Source organism: Cibotium barometz, chromosome 40 (assembly GCF_041138505.1).
Source record: "Cibotium barometz isolate CiBa-2024 chromosome 40, ASM4113850v1, whole genome shotgun sequence".
Lineage (NCBI taxonomy): Eukaryota > Viridiplantae > Streptophyta > Polypodiopsida > Cyatheales > Cibotiaceae > Cibotium > Cibotium barometz.
In genome coordinates, this window is record NC_141085.1 from 13,565,242 (window position 1) to 13,585,124 (window position 19,883).

The 19,883-nt window shown below is 46.2% G+C and overlaps 1 protein-coding gene across 12 annotated transcripts in view; it reads right to left on the reverse strand.

Moving 5' to 3' along the window:
- Window positions 1-19,883, reverse strand: part of LOC147615224 (uncharacterized) — a 114,945-nt gene that overhangs the window by 68,896 nt on the left and 26,166 nt on the right. The gene's annotated exons all lie outside the window — the stretch shown is intronic.

The following is a 19,883-nucleotide window of genomic DNA, read 5'->3' on the forward strand; positions in this document are numbered from 1 at the left end:
AGTTAGGGATAGACTAATGGACCGGCACCCAAGTATGGACAGGCAGGCGCCCAAGTGTGGACGCCCGATGACCGGCCAAGACCCTATAAAAGGGTGGCCAAGGTTAGTCATTAGTCATATAGAGTCTCACGTGATTTGTGAGAACTCTATGGTCTGGAGCCTGGATCTAGTGCAGACGTGCACCTGCTTTACGCAGCCGAGGCCGGCAAAAGTCTCAAGGCCCGCGAGGGTAGCTTTGCGGCGGTATGGGACCTCGCGAGGTAGAGATTGGTCTGTACGTCAACCTAGTTAGCTCAGCTCGTGGCTCGGTGGGGACAGCCAAGTTTGTGGGCTTGCCCACGGCTGTCATCGTTGGGTGGTGTGTCATGCCTGCACCCCCTTCTTGTTTGTTTGTTTGTTTGCAGGTTTCGAGTCTCGTACTAGGAGCGTTCTACGAGGAGATCTATGGGGATTTGACAACAGCTTTATGAGTTCACATGTTAATAATTATGGATGCAGGTTCACATTCACTTATAAGTGACCGGACAACTTATAAGTGAGTAGAGCAGGACTTATGTAATACACGTGGCGGCCAAAGACCGGGCACTGGACATTATTTGGACTCCCTTCATGTAGGCGCCCCTTTCTGGACCAAAAAAGCACACGTGTGGGCTATTTTCAGCGCGGAAGCCTCTATTATTGACAAAACTCCAGATTGGAGGGGGGGCGCATGCTTTTCAGGAGTGCATGAGGGCTGGTCGGCTGGTTTTCAGCCTGTTGGCAAGTTTCTACAGCCATTCATCGCGACTGAAGTTCATCGGATGCATGGGAGAAGCTGGCCGACTCCTTCTGCATGTTCTCCACTGATGGCCGGTGGATTTACAGCTTGAATAGAGGCTGGACAGAGGTTAAAAACAGGGAGGAAGAGCTGGTCGTGGGCTTCTAGACAGTTTTCCTTCCGACCGGAGTTTTGCAGGCTTGTGCACAACTGCTGGTCGCTTTCTTCTGTGGCTACCGAGGCTGGTCGACTCTGCTGAAAACAGCCTTTGAGGGCTGGTCGACTTGCTTTATGAGCCAGACAAGAGGAAGATGATGATGTTGAGTTGTCCCGGGCTGATGTGGGAGTGCTATGGGATTTCCATAGTTGTCCTGCATGTGCTTGATGCCGGGAATGCTCACTTGTGCTGAAATTGTCAGCAAATTCAGATATTGTGATGTTTTTCTTGTTTTCATATGGTATTGGAAGAAATAGGTGCAGCCAGTGGTGAACCCTGGGCACCCGCAAAATTGTATTGGAAGCAGACTCCTTTTTCGTAATCTAACCATAAAGGGGGGGGTCAGCCCATCTTCTGGCCCCTAGTGTGGTGTATTGTGCAGCTTTGTCGTCTTGTTTTTTCTGGTATGCATATGTGTATTTTCAGATTTCATGATTGATTAGATTTCCCGTGTTCAGTTGCCCCTTCTGTTTACATTGGTATCAGAGCCTGGCTTTCTACACAGTTGTGCCTAATATGATGCTGGATATGGCTGTAAGGAGTCATTATCTGTGAGAGAAGGTTGGGATTCTGAGGTAGCCCTCGTCTTATTGTCGCGCCTCGAAAGACGTTACCTTTGATTTAAGCGGCAGTGAGTGTGCGGAAAGACTTCGTGGCCCTCCTGTCTATGTAGGGGCACTATTGCACCCTTGTAGTCTATTCGGTATCATACTTGGGAAACTGGTAGAGAGCGATTCCGGGGCACGGAAAATTCTTTTCCTTCTGAAAAGCTGAAAGATACATTATGGCCAGCCAGTCTGATCATTCTGTGGAGGACTCTATCACCCGTATTCACCGCATGCGGGAAGAAGATAGAGACAGGGATCATGTTGGAGCTTTGGCGGGTAACGATCCACCGTTATCTGCCAGGGCTGAGGTTGAGCAGGATATTGATGCCTTGATGAATGAGCTTGAGGAGCTCTATGCTTTGCAAAGAGATCCTGATGTACAGAAGGTCATAGAATCAAAGTCTCATGTCAAGGCTGATGTGGTCACTTTTGATGAAATTGCCCAACAGATGGGAATCGGCAAACCTCGAGAGTTGGCTGTTGCTTATCTAAAAAGCCGTGGCGAAGTTGTTTCCGATGATGAGGGCAAGCGGGTCTTCACAACCTCACAGGCTATCCAGTGAAGGGAATTCCGATGATGTTGTGAGAGAGCATGCAGGCCGCACTAGTGATGTGAGAGGGCATGCAAACCGCACCAGTGATGTAAGAGGGCATGCAGCCCGAGCAAGTGATGTAAGTGGGCATGCAGCCCAAGCAAGTTTTTTGAGGGGGCTTGCAACCCATGCAACAGATTTGAGGGGGGGGGGGGGGGGGGGGCATGCAGCCCGAGGAGATGATGTACATCGACATGCAGCTCGTGGGAAAGATTAGGGGTTTTCAGCCCATTTGAGAGATGCAGAAGATCTTCATGCATTGTCGGTGGTATCTCTACCTTCTAGGTATGCTCCTGCTCCTAAAGTTCCATCTAGAGTGGAGGGTGTTACGCGGGAAATCAGCCCTAGACCTGGGCATCGTCTCGCCAACGTAGGCATGACGAGGAGGATGATGCATTAGACCGTCGGGATGCCCGTCATGGCAAGAAGGCCAAAGAGTTCAAATCAGGGGACAAGGACATTAAATTCGAGAGCTATAATGGAAAGTTGGATACTACCAAGGCACTTGCTTTCATAAGGCAATTTGAAATAGCCTTTTGCACTAAGGAATTTACCGAGAAATCTATGCTCAGGCATGTGGGTATGCATCTCAAAGAGACTGCAAGTGATTGGTGGATGGCAAAGCTTTTGGATAGGACAGCTGCCCGTACATGGAGTGCTTTCACAAAGAGCAATTTTATGATCAGTTCCTTCCTCCTCACTTTGAGAAGGATGTACGAAAGGACTGGGATTGGCTAACACAGGATGAAGGCGAATCCGTTTCTTCTTATGTTTCAATGTTTTGCCGAATTCTTCTCAAGGTCACACCTTTCATGACGATTAGTGAGGATGAGAAGAAAAGAAAGTTTGAGTCAGGGCTGCAACAAATCATTCAAAAGAGCCTTGTAGTGTACCCCCACAACACTTTACAGGAGCTCATATACTCAGCAACTATTTCTGAGTTGCATGGCAAGGAAGCATCAAAAAGACAAGAATTCAGCTCATACAAAGGAAAATTCAGAGCTGGAAATGAGCTAAAAAAGGGTGGACAGCCACCTAAGTTTATGTCTCATGAGTCCAAGGATGCAAAACGGGGGCTCAGAAAAGAAGCCGGGGGGTAAAAAGGATGATCCTAGGCTGTGCAGACAGTATATCTTTGATTGCATGAGAGAGGGGGGGAGCAAAGATCACATGAAAGCTCAATGCCCCCAGAATCTCAAAAAGAATAATGTGCAGGATGCCAAACCAAGTGTGAATGTTATACCCGATGTTCAGGGTAACACTGCACATGAACCAAAGAGCAGGATTTTATGCAAAGCTTGGGACAAGTTAAAGGACCAAACAACTTTATTCCTTTTCGATAATGCCTCAACAGATAACTTCATATCCATACAAATGGCTGCTGCTCTTGGGTTAAAGCCTGAGGAATTGGGCATGGACTTTCATGCAGATGCTGCCTTTGAGGGCAAGGAAGTAAAGGTCACTCCCATCATTGGGAAGCTTCGCATACAGATTCAGAGATATTTGGATCATGAAGACTTCCTCATGGCACCACTTACAAGATGTGATAAGTTACTTGGGATGCCTTGGCATTACCATTTGGATCCCAAGATTTTGCACAAAGAAAAGAAAGTTATGTTTACTCATAGAGGTAGGGAAGTTTATATTGATGCGGGTACTACTGGGAGTACCATACCCGTTGTAAGCCATATATCTATTTCAAAGGCAATAAAGAAATCAGCTTGTTCTTACTTGGTCTTTGTACGTGATGAAGTTGAGCATGATGCTATAGCTCCCATAGATCAAGATAAGATTGATTTCTTAAGTGAATATGCTGATTGTTTTGCCGATTCACTTCAAGGACAGTTACCTCCAGACAGACGAGAGGATCATTGTATTGACAAAATCCCTGAGAGCGCTCCTCCTAACTGACCTCCTTATAGGGTGAGTGCTGCCCAACAGGAGGAAATCATCACTCAAGTAAAAGATTTACTTGAGAAGGGGTTGATAAGGCCAAGTTCTTCACCTTATTGTTCTCCACTTTTACTTGTGCAGAAAAAGGATGGGACATACAGGATGTGTGTTGATTATAGGGCCCTTAACAAGATTACTATCAAGAACAGGTTTCCGATTCCCCGAATCGATGATATTCTTGATTAACTTGAGGGAGCTGCTTGTTTCAATCGCATTGATCTTAAGAGTGGTTACCATCAAATTCGAGTGGTACCTCAAGATGTGCACAAAACGGCTTTTCGAACATCATTTGGATTATATGAGTATTTGGTTGAGCCATTTGGACTTACGAATGCTCCCGCCACTTTCAATAGAATGATGGACAGAATTTTTAGACCTCACCGCAAGTTCACAGGAACTTTCTTTGATGATATTATCATTTTCTCAAAGAGTGAGGCTGAACATAAAGAGCATCTTGGCATTGTTTTTGAAGAGCTGAGGAAACATAAGCTTTTCATCAATGGAAAGAAGAGTGAATTCTTCTTGTCAGAACTTGACTATTTAGGGCATATTGTTTCCAAGGATGGAGTATGCATGGATCCCGCAAAGATTCAAGCAATCAAGGATTGGCCAGAACTGCAGAATGTGCATCAAGTTAGGAGCTTTATTGGTTTATGCTCGTACTATCGTCCATTCATTCGACACTTTGCTTTCTTAGCTTCACCGTTACATGATCTAACGAAGAAAGTAGCATTCCGTTGGTCAGAACCCGAAAAGACAGCTTTTCAGAAGTTAAAGGATGCCATTGTATCAGGGCCAGTTCTTATTATTCCAGATTTGCATAGGCCTTTTGTGGTCGAGTGTGATACATGTGGAGATTGCTTGGGGGCTGTTTTGAACCAAGAGGGACATGCAGTGGCTTTCGAAAGCTGCCGCCTGCAACATGCGGAATTGTATTTGCATGTTTATGAAAAAGAGTTGTTAGCCGTTATTCATGCCCTTCAAACATGGAAGCATTGTCTTTAGGGGGCTGAATTTATGGTAAAAACAGACCACTAGAGTTTACGGCTCTTTCTTACACAGCCTAAACTCTCAGAAAAGCAAATTAGGTGGGCAAACTTCTTGTCCATGTTTCATTTTCAGATTTTGCATACCCTGGGCAAGAAGAATTTGGTGGCGGATGTTTTGTCACGCAGGCCACAAGTGCATGCCGTAACTACTACCTACCACTAAGACTTATCAGGGATGCCAGATATGTATGCTTTGGACACAGATTTTCAGCTTATTTGGGCTGATTTGAATCATGGTACTGCTGTCCCATCTTATTCGATTAGAGATGGGTTTTCGATTATGCAGAATCGTATTTGTGTAGTGCGTGAATTACGCCAAAAGGTTATGGAAGAGTGTCATGCTCCGCCATATGCTGGTCATCGTGGTATTCTGGCTACTACACAGGCTTTGGAAAGATATTTTTTTTGGCCAGCTCTACGCAGGGATATTGAAGCTTATGTGCGAGAGTGCATAGTGTGTCAGAAAGTCAAGTTTGACAGACACAAGATACCCGGTTTGCTTCAGCCCTTACCCATTCCACAGGAACCATGGGAAAGCATTGCTATGGATTTCATTATGGATCTTCCAAAATCGGCACATGGAAATGATGCTATATAGACTATTATAGATCGTTTTAGCAAACAAGCACACTTTATTCCTGTGAGGAAAACAATCAAGCCAGAGCACATGGCAAAGTTGTTCTTAGCTCAAATTTTCAAACATCATGGCATTCCCAAGTCTATTGTGGGGGATAGAGATCCTCGGACTACCAGTTTATTTTGGCGCACATTGTTTGATAATATGGGCACAAAGTTGAGTTTTTCATCAGCCTGTCATCCTCAGACGGATGGTCAGAGTGAAATAGAAAATTCAATTGTGCTTGATTTGCTCAAATGTTATGTATCTGAGCAGAAGTCAGATTGGGAAAAGTATTTGCCATTGGTTGAATTTGCATACAATAACACAGTGCATTCTTCAACTAATAAGGCTCCATTTGAGATAGTCTATGGCAAGGTGGTGCTTCCACCTATCTTACGAACAAAAGATGAAATCTTTGCAGCAGATGAGTATGTCCGTGATTTGGATACTGCGTTTGCACAGGTTTGGACAGCCATAGAAAGATCTCAAGCTAAGCAGAAAAAGGCAGCTGACAAACACAGGCGAGAGGTGGTTTTCAAGGAAGGCGATTGGGTATTACTAAAGTTTCAGAAAGCACGTCTTCGGAAGCGGCCAGGTAAGGAAGGCCGGTTTCCTAAGCTTTCAAACAGGTATTACGGGCCATTCCAAATTTTGCAGAAAAAAAATGAAGTGGCATATAGATTGGTATTGCCCGATCAATGGAAAATCCACAATGCCTTTCATGTCAGTTTGCTAAGGCCTTATGTGGGACCACCTCCTATGGAACCAGTTTTGGAAGATCCACCTGAAGTGGATGAACTTGAGGAGGTATTGCAACCTGAGCAGATAGTTTTTCATAAAGAGCGCAAGCATGCAGGTGGCAAGCTAGTGCGCAGGTATCTTGTGAAGTATAAAAACTATTCGGCTATGGATGCAAAATGGATGGACGAGGATTATTTTGCGGATTATCCAGAACTTCTGAAGGCCTACTTGGAAGCTTTTCAGTTGCAGTCAACTGCAAGCTTTTCAGTTGCAGTCAACTGCTTAGAAGCCGGGGGGAATGTCACAAAATTCCTTACAGCTTCTATTTTTCTACTGTTCATGTGTGGCATGTGGAGCCTGACATGACATACATGTATGGTTTGTTGGGGTAAAGGCATTATGCCCACCCTTATAGTGTGTACAAGCCCATAAGTTTTATAGTACATAGTACACTTAGTACTTTTAATGTACTAAGTGCACTATGTGCACTAGAGCAAATATACATGTGTGATAGGGGAGTCACACACTCATACTTTGTGAGTTGACTTATCCCCACATGTCTCTCTCTCTCTCCCTTCTTCTCTGTGTGTGTCTCCCACATGAAACCCTAACTTTCAGCTGAGCTTCTTTAGCTCCCTTCAACTGGTATCAGAGCTACCATCGTCTAGGTCACCAGTCTCTCACTACCCATCTCCTGCATCTAAGTGCACCAAAGAGGCTTCCCTCACAAGCCCATGGCTGCTCGCCATTGTTTGCCTTGCCTCCTCTCACGTCGCCAGACAGCCCCTCCTCCGACCATACAAGCGCAGACGATGGCCCGGGTCGTACTGCCGATCATCACCATCAGCCTGGCTGTACCGTCGTCGAAGAGTTTTATGCCAGCATAAACCGACGTGACCTCGACTCCGTACGCGACCTCATCGCAGAGGACTGCATCTACGAAGACCTTGTCTATCAGAGAAGGGCGCGCTAAACAGCAGCAACGTGGTGAGGCCGGAGGAGTGCGGAGCGGAGGGGTTGGGGCTGGTGACCCACGAGCGTGCCGTAAGCCAAGGCGAGGAGGTGCTTAGTGTCCCGCAGGAGCTGTGGATGAGCGTCGCTGCCGCTCACTCCTCCTCTGACATCGGCCCTTCTGCCGTAACCTCAGGCCGTGGGTTGCCGTTGCGCTTTTCCTCCTCTTCGAAAAGGCCAAGCAGTTTTCAGACAGCAGCAGCATCAGCTCCTTCACGAGTCAGCGAATACGAAGGCCCCCCCCCCCTTTCCTGCAACAGAAATCAAAAATTTCAGAGGTATTTACTTCAATTTTGGGATTTTGCATGTCCATTATCATCAATTCAGCAGGTACAGGTCCTAATGGCTCAGATTTGAGCACAATTGGCAACATTGGGTGACACTGGTCACATTCCGGGTCAATTGGCAGGAAATTGGGTGTTAACATTTGGGGCTTTTGATGTAATTGTGCCATTGGGCATTCATACATGCTGTATGATGTGAGCAATCTCACATTCGGGGCTAAATTGCAGCAAATTGGAGTGCAAATCAAAGGGCTTTTGTGCCAATTGGGTTGTTTTGCATGCAGGCACTGGCATTTGATGCTTTGGGCAATGTGTTGATGCCTGTCAAGCACTCAATGTGCCATTAAATCAAGGGGCTTTTATGTATTGGATGTATATGTGGCCAGGGGGAAGCATTGTGAAGACTCTGGATGCCTTCATGTGCATTAATGTACCATTCATGATCAGAAATTGATCTTGAATCAAGGGGCTTTTCAAGATTTTGTGCTTGTTGAGCTTGGCAAAGCAGCAGGGAAGACTTTTATGCCTTGAACCCTCAGTAATCCACTTGCAGTCAAGGGGCTTTTGCCCAATTTCTGTCCGGGACTGTTGTATGCAGTGGTGGGGACTGTCAAGGTCTGATTTTCACTCATTTGGACAGCCAGGAGAGCATTTATTGCTACTGTACTTGCTGGTACAGATTTGGTACAACTTTGTACAAGTTTTGGCATGGCTGTACATTGATTTGAGTGAGGAAAAGGCTCATTTTCAGCTGCTATACTTGCCGGTACAAATTTGGTACATCTTTGGTGAGCACTTAGTACTCTTGTGCAGTATTTTGGAAGGGGAACAGAGCACATCTAAGGTGGTGTCATAAATCTGCAGCAACCAGATTTTGGTGATTTTATCACATTCAGTGGGAGGAGAGTTGCATTCGTGCTTCCGCAGTGGGAGATAAACTTTGGGAGAACAACTGTGAGCACTTTGTGTGCTTTGGTGCAGTGTTTGCACATCTTGCAGGGAGTCAGGCATTGACTGTGTCAAAGGTTGCATATTGCTATGGCAACCACAGGTGAGAGCTCTTCATTGCTTCACATCAAGAAGCTTGAAGGCTCACATAATTATGACATTTGGCAAACCCAGTGCTATAATGTGTTGCTCCAGAAGAAGCAGCACAAGCCCATCAAAGAAAGGGGTGTAATGCCCGCTTCTCTTACTGCTGAAGAATGGGAAGATATGGATGAGCTGGCAAGATCCACCATCATGTTGTCTGTGCCAGACTCTTTACTTTTCAGCATACGTGAAGAGAAGACAGCTTGGGGAATGTGGCAAAGATTGCAAGACTTGTACTTGTATGCCCAGCAAAGTGCCTCAAGCAAAGTGTATTGGTTGAAGAAACTCATAGGTCTTCAAATGAAAGAAAGGGCGTCTATGACAGCCCATCTAAATGAGTTTAATGGTGTTGTCAGCCAGGTCATCAATCAAAAGTTGGCAATGGACGATGAGTTCAAAGCCACCTTTCTCTTATGCACTTTGCCAGAGAGTTGGGACACATTCAGGACAGCCAATAGCAATTCAAATGCTATGCTGTCATATGCAGATGTGGAGGGTGCTCCCCTTCAAGAGGAGATGAACAGGAAGAACAACTCTGTTGGAAAGTCCAATGCAATGAATGCACGTGGGAGATCCCAGCAAAGGGGTAAAAGCCAAGAACGGGGAAGGAGCAAGTCCCGCTCCAAAAAGGACTTGGAATGCCATTATTGTGGCAAGAAGGGACATTTCAAAAAGCAATGCTACAAATGAAAGAATGATCAAAAGGAAAAGGGCAAAGGCAAAGACAAAGACAAAGATGAAGCCAAAGATGCAAAGCCAAAGGCCAAAAGTGGAGTCAAGATTGAAGAAGTCAATGTGTCACATGCAGGTGACAGTGAGGATGAAGTCCTATTCATGTCTTCACTTGATGCCCATTCACTCCATGCAAGAGATGGTCATGGTATGCACTCATGGATCATTGATTCAGGTGCCTCCTTTCATGTCACAGGTTGCAGAGACTTGTTTGTCAAGTATACTGCTAGCAATGAAGGAGTAGTTTATTTGGACCATGCATGCCAGATTCTCGACAGAGGTGATGTGAGGCTTGTGTTTTCAGATGGCTCACAGCTTATGCTCCATGATGTAAGGCATGTGCCTGAGATCAAGAAGAACATGTTTTCTACTGGACAGATTAATGATGCTGGTTATGTTACCACATTTGGTAATGGAAAGTGGAAGATTAGTAAGGGCTCACTGGTTGTTGCCAGAGGCTCTAAGGTGGACACTCTTTACTTCATGCATGCTGGTGTTTGTCACCATGCTAATGTAAATGCAACCGAGCTGCCGGAAATCTCTATGTGGCATAGCCGGTTGGGACACATGAGTGTCAAAGGAATGGAGCAATTGTCTCGTTTTGGTTACTTGCCTTCTCTAAAGTTCTCAAGTTTTCAGTTTTGTGAGCATTGTATATATGGCAGGCAACTCCAGTGCCCCCACAAGAAAGCTCTTGGACAAAAAGATGCTCAGTTAGAGCTTGTGCATACAGATGTATGTGAGATGCCTCAGCTTTCTTTGGGAGGGGCAATATATTTTCTCTTTTATTGATGATGCCACACGCAAGGTGTGGGTTTATCCTCTTCGTTTGAAGAGTGATACATTCTCAGTGTTTGAGAAGTTTGTTGCTCATGTTGAGAATCAAACTGGCAAAACACCGAAGGCTTTGCGTTCCGACAATGGTGGAGAGTATATGTCCAAACAGTTTCAGGACTTTTGTGATGCTAAAGGCATCAAGAGGGAGCTCTCTGCTCCTTATGATCCTCCACAAAACGGGACAGCAGAGAGGATGAACAGGACCATTCAGGAGAAGGTCCGTTCTATGTTGTCACATGCTGCGTTACCTCATGGTTTTTGGGCTGAAGCTGTTATGACAGCCGTTCATCTTATAAACAGGTCACCTAACACGAGGCTTGGTGGGAAAGTGCCAGAGGAAGTATGGACAGGGAAGCCTCCGTCCTACAAGCACTTGAGAGTGTTTGGTTGCGTTGCATACGTGCACATACGCACCAAACTTGATCCTAAGTCTCACAAATGCATATTCCTAGGATATGGTGACAGAGGTGAAATGGGGTATAGACTTTGGGATCCAGTGAATAGAAAGATTATACGCAGCAATGATGTCGTTTTTTATGAAACATGCATGTATAAGGAGCCTGCAAGGCAACAAGAGCCTGGCAGAGTCATCTTTGATGATGATGGACATCATGGACAACAACCAAGGGCTGTAAATCAGCCATTACAGCAACAAAACCAGCCCTTAAATGGTGCTGAAAATGGTCCAAATGGACAGCCAGAGATGGCAGAAGATATCCCTATGGATATCCCACAGTTAGAGGAGATACCGGGCATGATCTTTCAACCTTATGGCATGGAACAGGAGCCACCAATAGGTGATATGCAGGCTGGACAGCAACCTGCAAATGATGATCATTGGGTACGGAGGTCCACAAGACCCTCCAGACCCCCTGACAGGTTTGTTCCAGGGGTTGACTACTTGATGCTCACTGACTGTGGGGAGCCCTCTTGTTATAAGGAGGCTTTACAGAGGGCAGACAAGGCTCTTTGGGAGCGTGCTATGAAGTCAGAGATGGATTCTCTGCACAAAAATGGAACATGGAAGTTGGTGCATTTGCCTACAGGCAAGAAGGTTTTTCCATGCAAGTGGGTTTACAGGCTCAAAGTTGCACCTGATGCAAAGCCAAGATATAAAGCCAGGTTAGTGGCTAAGGGCTTCAAGCAAGAATATGGTGTGGACTTTGATGAGATCTTCTCTCCAGTGGTCAAAATGACCACACTTAGAGCTGTATTAGCTTTGGTTGCTCATGATGATCTGGATTTGATTCAGATGGATGTGAAGACTGCTTTTCTTCACGGTGATCTCCATGAGGAGATATATATGCAACAGCCAGAGGGTTATGTAGGGAATGGAAAGGAGAAGCTTGTATGCAAGCTGAAAAAGAGTCTTTATGGGCTCAAACAGGCACCAAGGGAATGGTATCATCAATTTGATACATTCATGAAATCCCAAGATTTCAGGAGGAGTGACATAGATCACTGCTTATACACCAAGAAAGCTTTGGATGGCAGTCTATTGATCCTCATCTTGTATGTTGATGATATGTTGATTGCCGGGAAATCACGTAAAGAGATGGATGCCTTGAAGAAGAGGCTGCATCAGACCTTTGATATGAAGGATTTGGGTGACGCAAATCACATTTTGGGAAAGCGGATTGTAAACCAGCCTTCAGAAAGCAAAGGGCGGTGGAACAAACACTCGCACATAAAACACTTCAACACCATTGAGGACCTAGAAAAGGAAAACAAACAGGGGGAGCTAGAGTGCTCCTACAAATAGTACACGGACACCGATTGGCCCCAAATCGCAGTGGCGCCCCTAACGGTATTTCTTTAATTGAATATAAGAGCTTTGATTACAATATAAGGCTGGTAATTCAGCCGTCCCAGTAGAACTCCTGAAGCCTGCAAAGAACCTGCATCTGGCTTCTTGTCCACACGGCATCCCCAAACAAGTCCAGCCATTGTTCATATCGAAAGTCTCTTCTCACATTGAGTCTGCATACAGAAGCTTTCTCCCATGATCAAGGCTGCCACAACCATCCATAGCCCCTCACACTATGAACAGCATCACACCCTGACACCTCCAGTGCTTCTGCATCACAACACAGTCTCCCAAACTCTCTCTCAAAAGAGAACTCGCATCACAGCACAGCATACCATACAGTTGACACACCTGTACCAACCCTCTCTACCTTCCAAGGGTACAATCCATCTCTGTCATGGATTCCCTGTCCCCTGTCCTATCAGTAGCAAGGTTGTACCAAACATGTGTCCATTCCTGTACCTTCTGCCTGCATGTGACCTATCTCCTAGAGAAACCCAAAAAACATGTCTCTTCGAGAAAACCTACGACCTGTTTCCACATGAAACCCTTAGGCCTGTTTCCCTTTGAAACTTCTGTCCTGTTTCCATACATCTAGTTACCTGTTCCCTCATGAAACATCTGGCAACATAGAGATGCCCATAACTGTAGGTCCCTTTGTTCCTTTCTAGCAAGAAGAAAACAATCTGCTCCATGAGCACGCAGCCATGCGAGCTTGCATCACTCCCATGCCAAGAAACATAACCAAAAGATCTGTACTTGTAGCCAGAAACCCAAGCACATAGCTGAATTTGCAGCCAAACAAAAACAGCCCATAAACTGTCCCAAAACAGTCCCGAACCCAAAGCAAAGAGAAGCTGAAAGTTCCATCAGTTGAACGCCATCGACATGATGTCTATGTTCATGAATAACCAGCCTCTGTCCACCTTTGAGTCAAGAGAAACCAACCCTTGTCTTCTGCAAAAACACGCCCCCTCCAAAAAGCACCAGTGCTATTGGGCGTTTCATAGAAAGCAAGGGAGGGAAAGAGAGAGTCAAGGCACATGTGCAGTCCCACTGCTTTCACCCAAAAAGCAAGCACAGGAAGACACTCAGCTGCGCCTATAGACCCTGTAGGGCAGCCCACCAACAGTTCCTTCCTGCTGTCCGTACGGGCCTGCATCTACCACCTGGACCAGCCGCCAGCCAATCTGCAGCAGCCGTACAGATCTGCCACGTGGACTGTACCTGGACATGCGCCGCCTCCAATCTACAGCAACCTGACCTGCGCCGCCTGTACCTGCATCGCCTGAATCTGCATGTACCTGCACAGTAGGCGCCTGCAACAACAACCGCCACCTACTCTGTACGGCCTGCAGTCTTCAGGTCTGTACGGCCAGTTCAGTACCAGTTCAGCACGCAGCAAAAGCCTAGATCTTCAGCGTTGGCCGCCTGTATATCCAGATGAGCAGCCCTCCTGACTGGAAATGCACACCCACACAAAAGATAGGCGCCTCCTTTGCCTGACAGCCCCCCTTTTTCCCCAAAAAGCACACGTGGCCCCCAAAATAGCATAAGGGCCACGTTTCTTTAATGAAAAGCTTTATAAATGATTACAAAGGTTTTTAAACCTTTTAAGCTAAAATCTCTTTGCCCCCTTTCACACATGGGGTTGTCCACACATGGGCTCCCTTTTTGACTCCAACCTGATGCCATTCACACTGTCCACCATGTCCCCGTGCACACCTGCATCTTGTCCAGAGAAAAACACAGGGTCGTGACATACCCCCCTCTTGAAAAATGGCAATTGTCCTCGATTGCACTCAATGGCACAGTAAGGCATCTTCTGAGCAAAGACACCCCATATGGCAAAAACAATGGCCCTCCAATGCATCTGGGTGATAATACAATCATCCTGCACAATAAGCCACACTGTCACACCAAAGTGACAAACACCTCTTGCTTGTTCCTGCAGAACCTACAGCAAAAGTCTAAAACCAAATGGAAACACGTTAACTGTGTTAGCCAAAAACATAACCATGCATCATTCTACATATGGCACACATATGCATGACACATATATGCATTCGCAAACCATATGCTCTTCAAAATGCTCTACCTACTCCAAAGTAACAGTCTAAGGGCTGCTCGCAAGCCTTACGCCCATGGGCATCCCGCAGGACCCATGAATGATGGTACAACATGAGCATATGAAAGCACTCAATGCATCCAAACACTACATCCACTAAGTACTTTCCCACATATGTCTCATGGCCATCCCGCAGGAGTCACACCCAGTGGTGCATCCATGAACATAATAAAGCACTTGATGTATCATACCAACATACATGCAGCACATGACACAATGCAGCACATGACACAATGCAGAGTATTTCCCAATGTATTCTCAATGATACCAGGATCCAATGGCACCAGAATACAAAAATACCTCTACCTCAAAAAGTGTATGCATACATGCACAAATAGAGTTCGATCCATATTTCCATGAACCAAACCAACTCTAGGACTGCTCGCAAGACTTATGCCCTCCATAGAGTTATCCATAGTTGTAGTTAGAGTTCCAGGTGCGCGCGACTGTGAACCATACCCAACTTTTCCATCATCTCATGTGTCTAGAACACAAGATCATAGAAGTCCCATAAGCAGATGTACTGTCAGCCTCCAGTACCTTCGCGTGAATACCAAGATGTCACCAAGCGACTCCTAGATAACAAATGAGCTTGCACTCCACCCAAGTGGTAAGCACAAGTCCTCGATGAAGCATAGTAGATCACCACTGCTAAACATAGAAAGAAACTATCTTCCGAACCCATGAAGCCTCCGTGAAGATACCACCGGTGACAAACTGTCGAAAGCCATAGCCTTCAACGCATCTCCTGCACCATAACACTTCAACTGCTTCTTGTTCCTCGCCGACTACTTCTTGTCCTTGGTGTCTTTTCTCCCGAACTTCATCTTCAACTCTTGCTCTTCACCTCATATAGGCAAAGACACAAAATCCTGTACTGTGTCCTGCACTTCCTTTTCACTTTCCTCATGTTGAAGCTTTTGATGTGACAACCACGGGCTCGCCTCCTTGAGAAAGTCGACGATGTGTCCCAGCGACGGAACCTTGTAAACCAGCCTTCAGAAAGCAAAGGGCGGTGGAACAAACACTCGCACATAAAACACTTCAACACCATTGAGGACCTAGAAAAGGAAAACAAACAGGGAGAGCTAGAGTGCTCCTACAAATAGTACACGGACACCGATTGGCCCCAAATCGCAGTGGCGCCCCTTACGGTATTTCTTTAATTGAATATAAGAGCTTTGATTACAATATAAGGCTGGTAATTCAGCCGTCCCAGTAGAACTCCTGAAGCCTGCAAAGAACCTGCATCTGGCTTCTTGTCCACACGGCATCCCCAAACAAGTCCAGCCATTGTTCATATCGAAAGTCTCTTCTCACATTGAGTCTGCATACAGAAGCTTTCTCCCATGATCAAGGCTGCCACAACCATCCATAGCCTCTCACACTATGAACAGCATCACACCCTGACACATCCAGTGCTTCTGCATCACAACACAGTCTCCCAAACTCTCTCTCAAAAGAGAACTCGCATCACAGCACAGCATACCATACAGTTGACACACCTGTACCAACCCTCTCTACCTTCCAAGGGTACAATCCATCTCTGTCATGGATTCCCTGTCCCCTGTCCTATCAGTAGCAAGGTTGTACCAAACATGTGTCCATTCCTGTACCTTCTGCCTGCATGTGACCTATCTCCTAGAGAAACCCAAAAAACATGTCTCTTCGAGAAAACCTACGACCTGTTTCCACATGAAACCCTTAGGCCTGTTTCCCTTTGAAACTTCTGTCCTGTTTCCATACATCTAGTTACCTGTTCCCTCATGAAACATCTGGCAACATAGAGATGCCCATAACTGTAGGTCCCTTTGTTCCTTTCTAGCAAGAAGAAAACAATCTGCTCCATGAGCACGCAGCCATGCGAGCTTGCATCACTCCCATGCCAAGAAACATAACCAAAAGATCTGTACTTGTAGCCAGAAACCCAAGCACATAGCTGAATTTGCAGCCAAACAAAAACAGCCCATAAACTGTCCCAAAACAGTCCCGAACCCAAAGCAAAGAGAAGCTGAAAGTTCCATCAGTTGAACGCCATCGACATGATGTCTATGTTCATGAATAACCAGCCTCTGTCCACCTTTGAGTCAAGAGAAACCAACCCTTGTCTTCTGCAAAAACACGCCCCCTCCAAAAAGCACCAGTGCTATTGGGCGTTTCATAGAAAGCAAGGGAGGGAAAGAGAGAGTCAAGGCACATGTGCAGTCCCACTGCTTTCACCCAAAAAGCAAGCACAGGAAGACACTCAGCTGCGCCTATAGACCCTGTAGGGCAGCCCACCAACAGTTCCTTCCTGCTGTCCGTACGGGCCTGCATCTACCACCTGGACCAGCCGCCAGCCAATCTGCAGCAGCCGTACAGATCTGCCACGTGGACTGTACCTGGACATGCGCCGCCTCCAATCTACAGCAACCTGACCTGCGCCGCCTGTACCTGCATCGCCTGAATCTGCATGTACCTGCACAGTAGGCGCCTGCAACAACAACCGCCACCTACTCTGTACGGCCTGCAGTCTTCAGGTCTGTACGGCCAGTTCAGTACCAGTTCAGCACGCAGCAAAAGCCTAGATCTTCAGCGTTGGCCGCCTGTATATCCAGATGAGCAGCCCTCCTGACTGGAAATGCACACCCACACAAAAGATAGGCGCCTCCTTTGCCTGACAGCCCCCCTTTTTCCCCAAAAAGCACACGTGGCCCCCAAAATAGCATAAGGGCCACGTTTCTTTAATGAAAAGCTTTATAAATGATTACAAAGGTTTTTAAACCTTTTAAGCTAAAATCTCTTTGCCCCCTTTCACACATGGGGTTGTCCACACATGGGCTCCCTTTTTGACTCCAACCTGATGCCATTCACACTGTCCACCATGTCCCCGTGCACACCTGCATCTTGTCCAGAGAAAAACACAGGGTCGTGACACGGATACTTCGGGACAGAAATCAGCATGTGTTGTATTTGTCTCAGAAGGAATACATTGGCAAAGTTTTGCAGAGGTTCAATATGGAAGAGGGGAAGAAGACTAGTACTCCTTTGCCTCCATATGTGAAACTCAGTGCTATGGACAGCCCATAGTCAGATAGTGACAGGGCTGATATGGCCAAGATTCCGTATGCTTCAGCTTGTGGCAGTCTCATGTATGCCATGGTTGCTACCAGGCCGAACATTGCATTTGCAGTGGGAGTGGTTACTAGATACATGGCCAACCCTGGCAAGAAGCATTGGGAAGCAGTGAAAGGTGTCATGAGATACCTGAAGGGCACACAGGATATGTGCATCTGCTTTGGCAAACAGGATGCATTAGTGCATGGTTACACGGATTCGGATTATGCCGGTCATCCAAATAACCGGACGTCTACTACCGGTTATGTGTTTACATTCACAGGAGGTGCTGTGTCATGGATATCCAGGATGCAGAAGTGCACTGCCTTATCTACTACAGAGACTAGTACTCCTTTGCCTCCATATGTGAAACTCAGTGCTATGGACAGCCCGCAGTCAGATAGTGACAGGGCTGATATGGCCAAGATTCCGTATGCTTCAGCTTGTGGCAGTCTCATGTATGCCATGGTTGCTACCAGGCCGGACATTGCATTTGCAGTGGGAGTGGTTACTAGATACATGGCCAACTCTGGCAAGAAGCATTGGGAAGCAGTGAAAGGTGTCATGAGATACCTGAAGGGCACACAGGATATGTGCATCTGCTTTGGCAAACAGGATGCATTAGTGCATGGTTACACGGATTCGGATTATGCCGGTCATCCAGATAACCGGAAGTCTACTACCGGTTATGTGTTTACATTCACAGGAGGTGCTGTGTCATGGGTATCCAGGATGCAGAAGTGCACTGCCTTATCTACTACAGAGGCCGAGTATATTGCAGCCACAGAGGCTTGCAAGGAGGCGTTATGGCTATCTCGGTTAGTGGTTGATTTGGGTTATACAGGGGATATTCCATTGTTGCATTGTGACAGTCAGAGTGCCATCCAGTTGGCAAAGAACCCTGTCTTTCATGCAAAGACGAAGCATGTGGATGTGAAGTATCACTTCATCAGACAGGTGATAGAGAACAAGCTGATTCAGCTTGTTAAGATTCATACGGATGACAACCCGGCTTATCTGTTGACAAAGAGTTTGCCTCCAGAGCGGTTTGCTCATTGCAGACACTTGATGGGCATTGGATGAGGCCAGTTTCAGCCTTGATATGGCCTTGTATATTATCATGTACATGCTGATTTTTCTTTTCCTTCATTTAAGGGCACTTTGCCTTTAAGAGGGAGGTTGTTGGAGTAAAGGCATTATGCCCACCCTTATAGTGTGTACAAGCCCATAAGTTTTATAGTACATAGTACACTTAGTACTTTTAATGTACTAAGTACACTATGTGCACTAGAGCAAATATACATGTGTGATAGGGGAGTCACACACTCATACTTTGTGAGTTGACTTATCCCCACATGTCTCTCTCTCACTCTCCCTTCTTCTCTGTGTGTGTCTCCCACATGAAACCCTAACTTTCAGCTGAGCTTCTTTAGCTCCCTTCATGGTTGGTGTAGCCTGACATGGTGTGTCTGTGTGGCATATGGAGCCTGACATGACAGTACATGTATGGCTCATGTAGCCTAACATGATAGTACATGTGTTGCTTGTGGGGCCTGACATGGTGTACATGTATGGCCATGGAGCCTGACATGATGAAAGTCTCTAGGACTAGCTATCTTGGAGATCTTGTGTATTTATGTTCTCGGAAGGTTCCCGAAGGATCATGAGCCCTAGACATTTTATCGGATACAACTGAGCAAATGGGTGTTTCTTCCAATATAATTGCACTCATGTGTGTGCATGACTTTGATTTTATCTTGGGATGACTTGTCTTGTTTGCCTGGACAATGCCTGAGATTTCTGCCTGTGTTGTCCATGGGGCCAGGGACGCCTGGGCACCCTGTGGACGTGTATATGCACACTTGTTTGGGACTGACAAGTGGTCTACATGTGTTTTGCAGGTGGTAAGTATTCCCAAAAACTCAATTTACAGCTTTATGAGTTCACATGTTAATAATTATGGATGCAGGTTCACCCTCACTTATAAGTGATCGGACAACTTATAAGTGAGTACACATTGAGCACGACTTATTTAATACACGTGGCGGCCAAAGACCGGGCACTGGACATTATTTGGACTCCCTTCATGTAGGCACCCCTTTCTGGACCAAAAAAGCACACGTGTGGGCTATTTTCAGCGCGGAAGCCTCTATTATTGACAAAACTCCAGATTGGAGGGGGGGCGCATGCTTTTCAGGAGTGCATGAGGGCTAGTCGGCTGGTTTTCAGCCTGTTGGCAAGTTTCTACAGCCATCCATCGCGATTGAAGTTCATCGGATGCATGGGAGAAGCTGGCCGACTCCTTCTACATGTTCTCCACTGATGGCTGGTGGATTTACAGCTTGAATAGAGGCTGGAC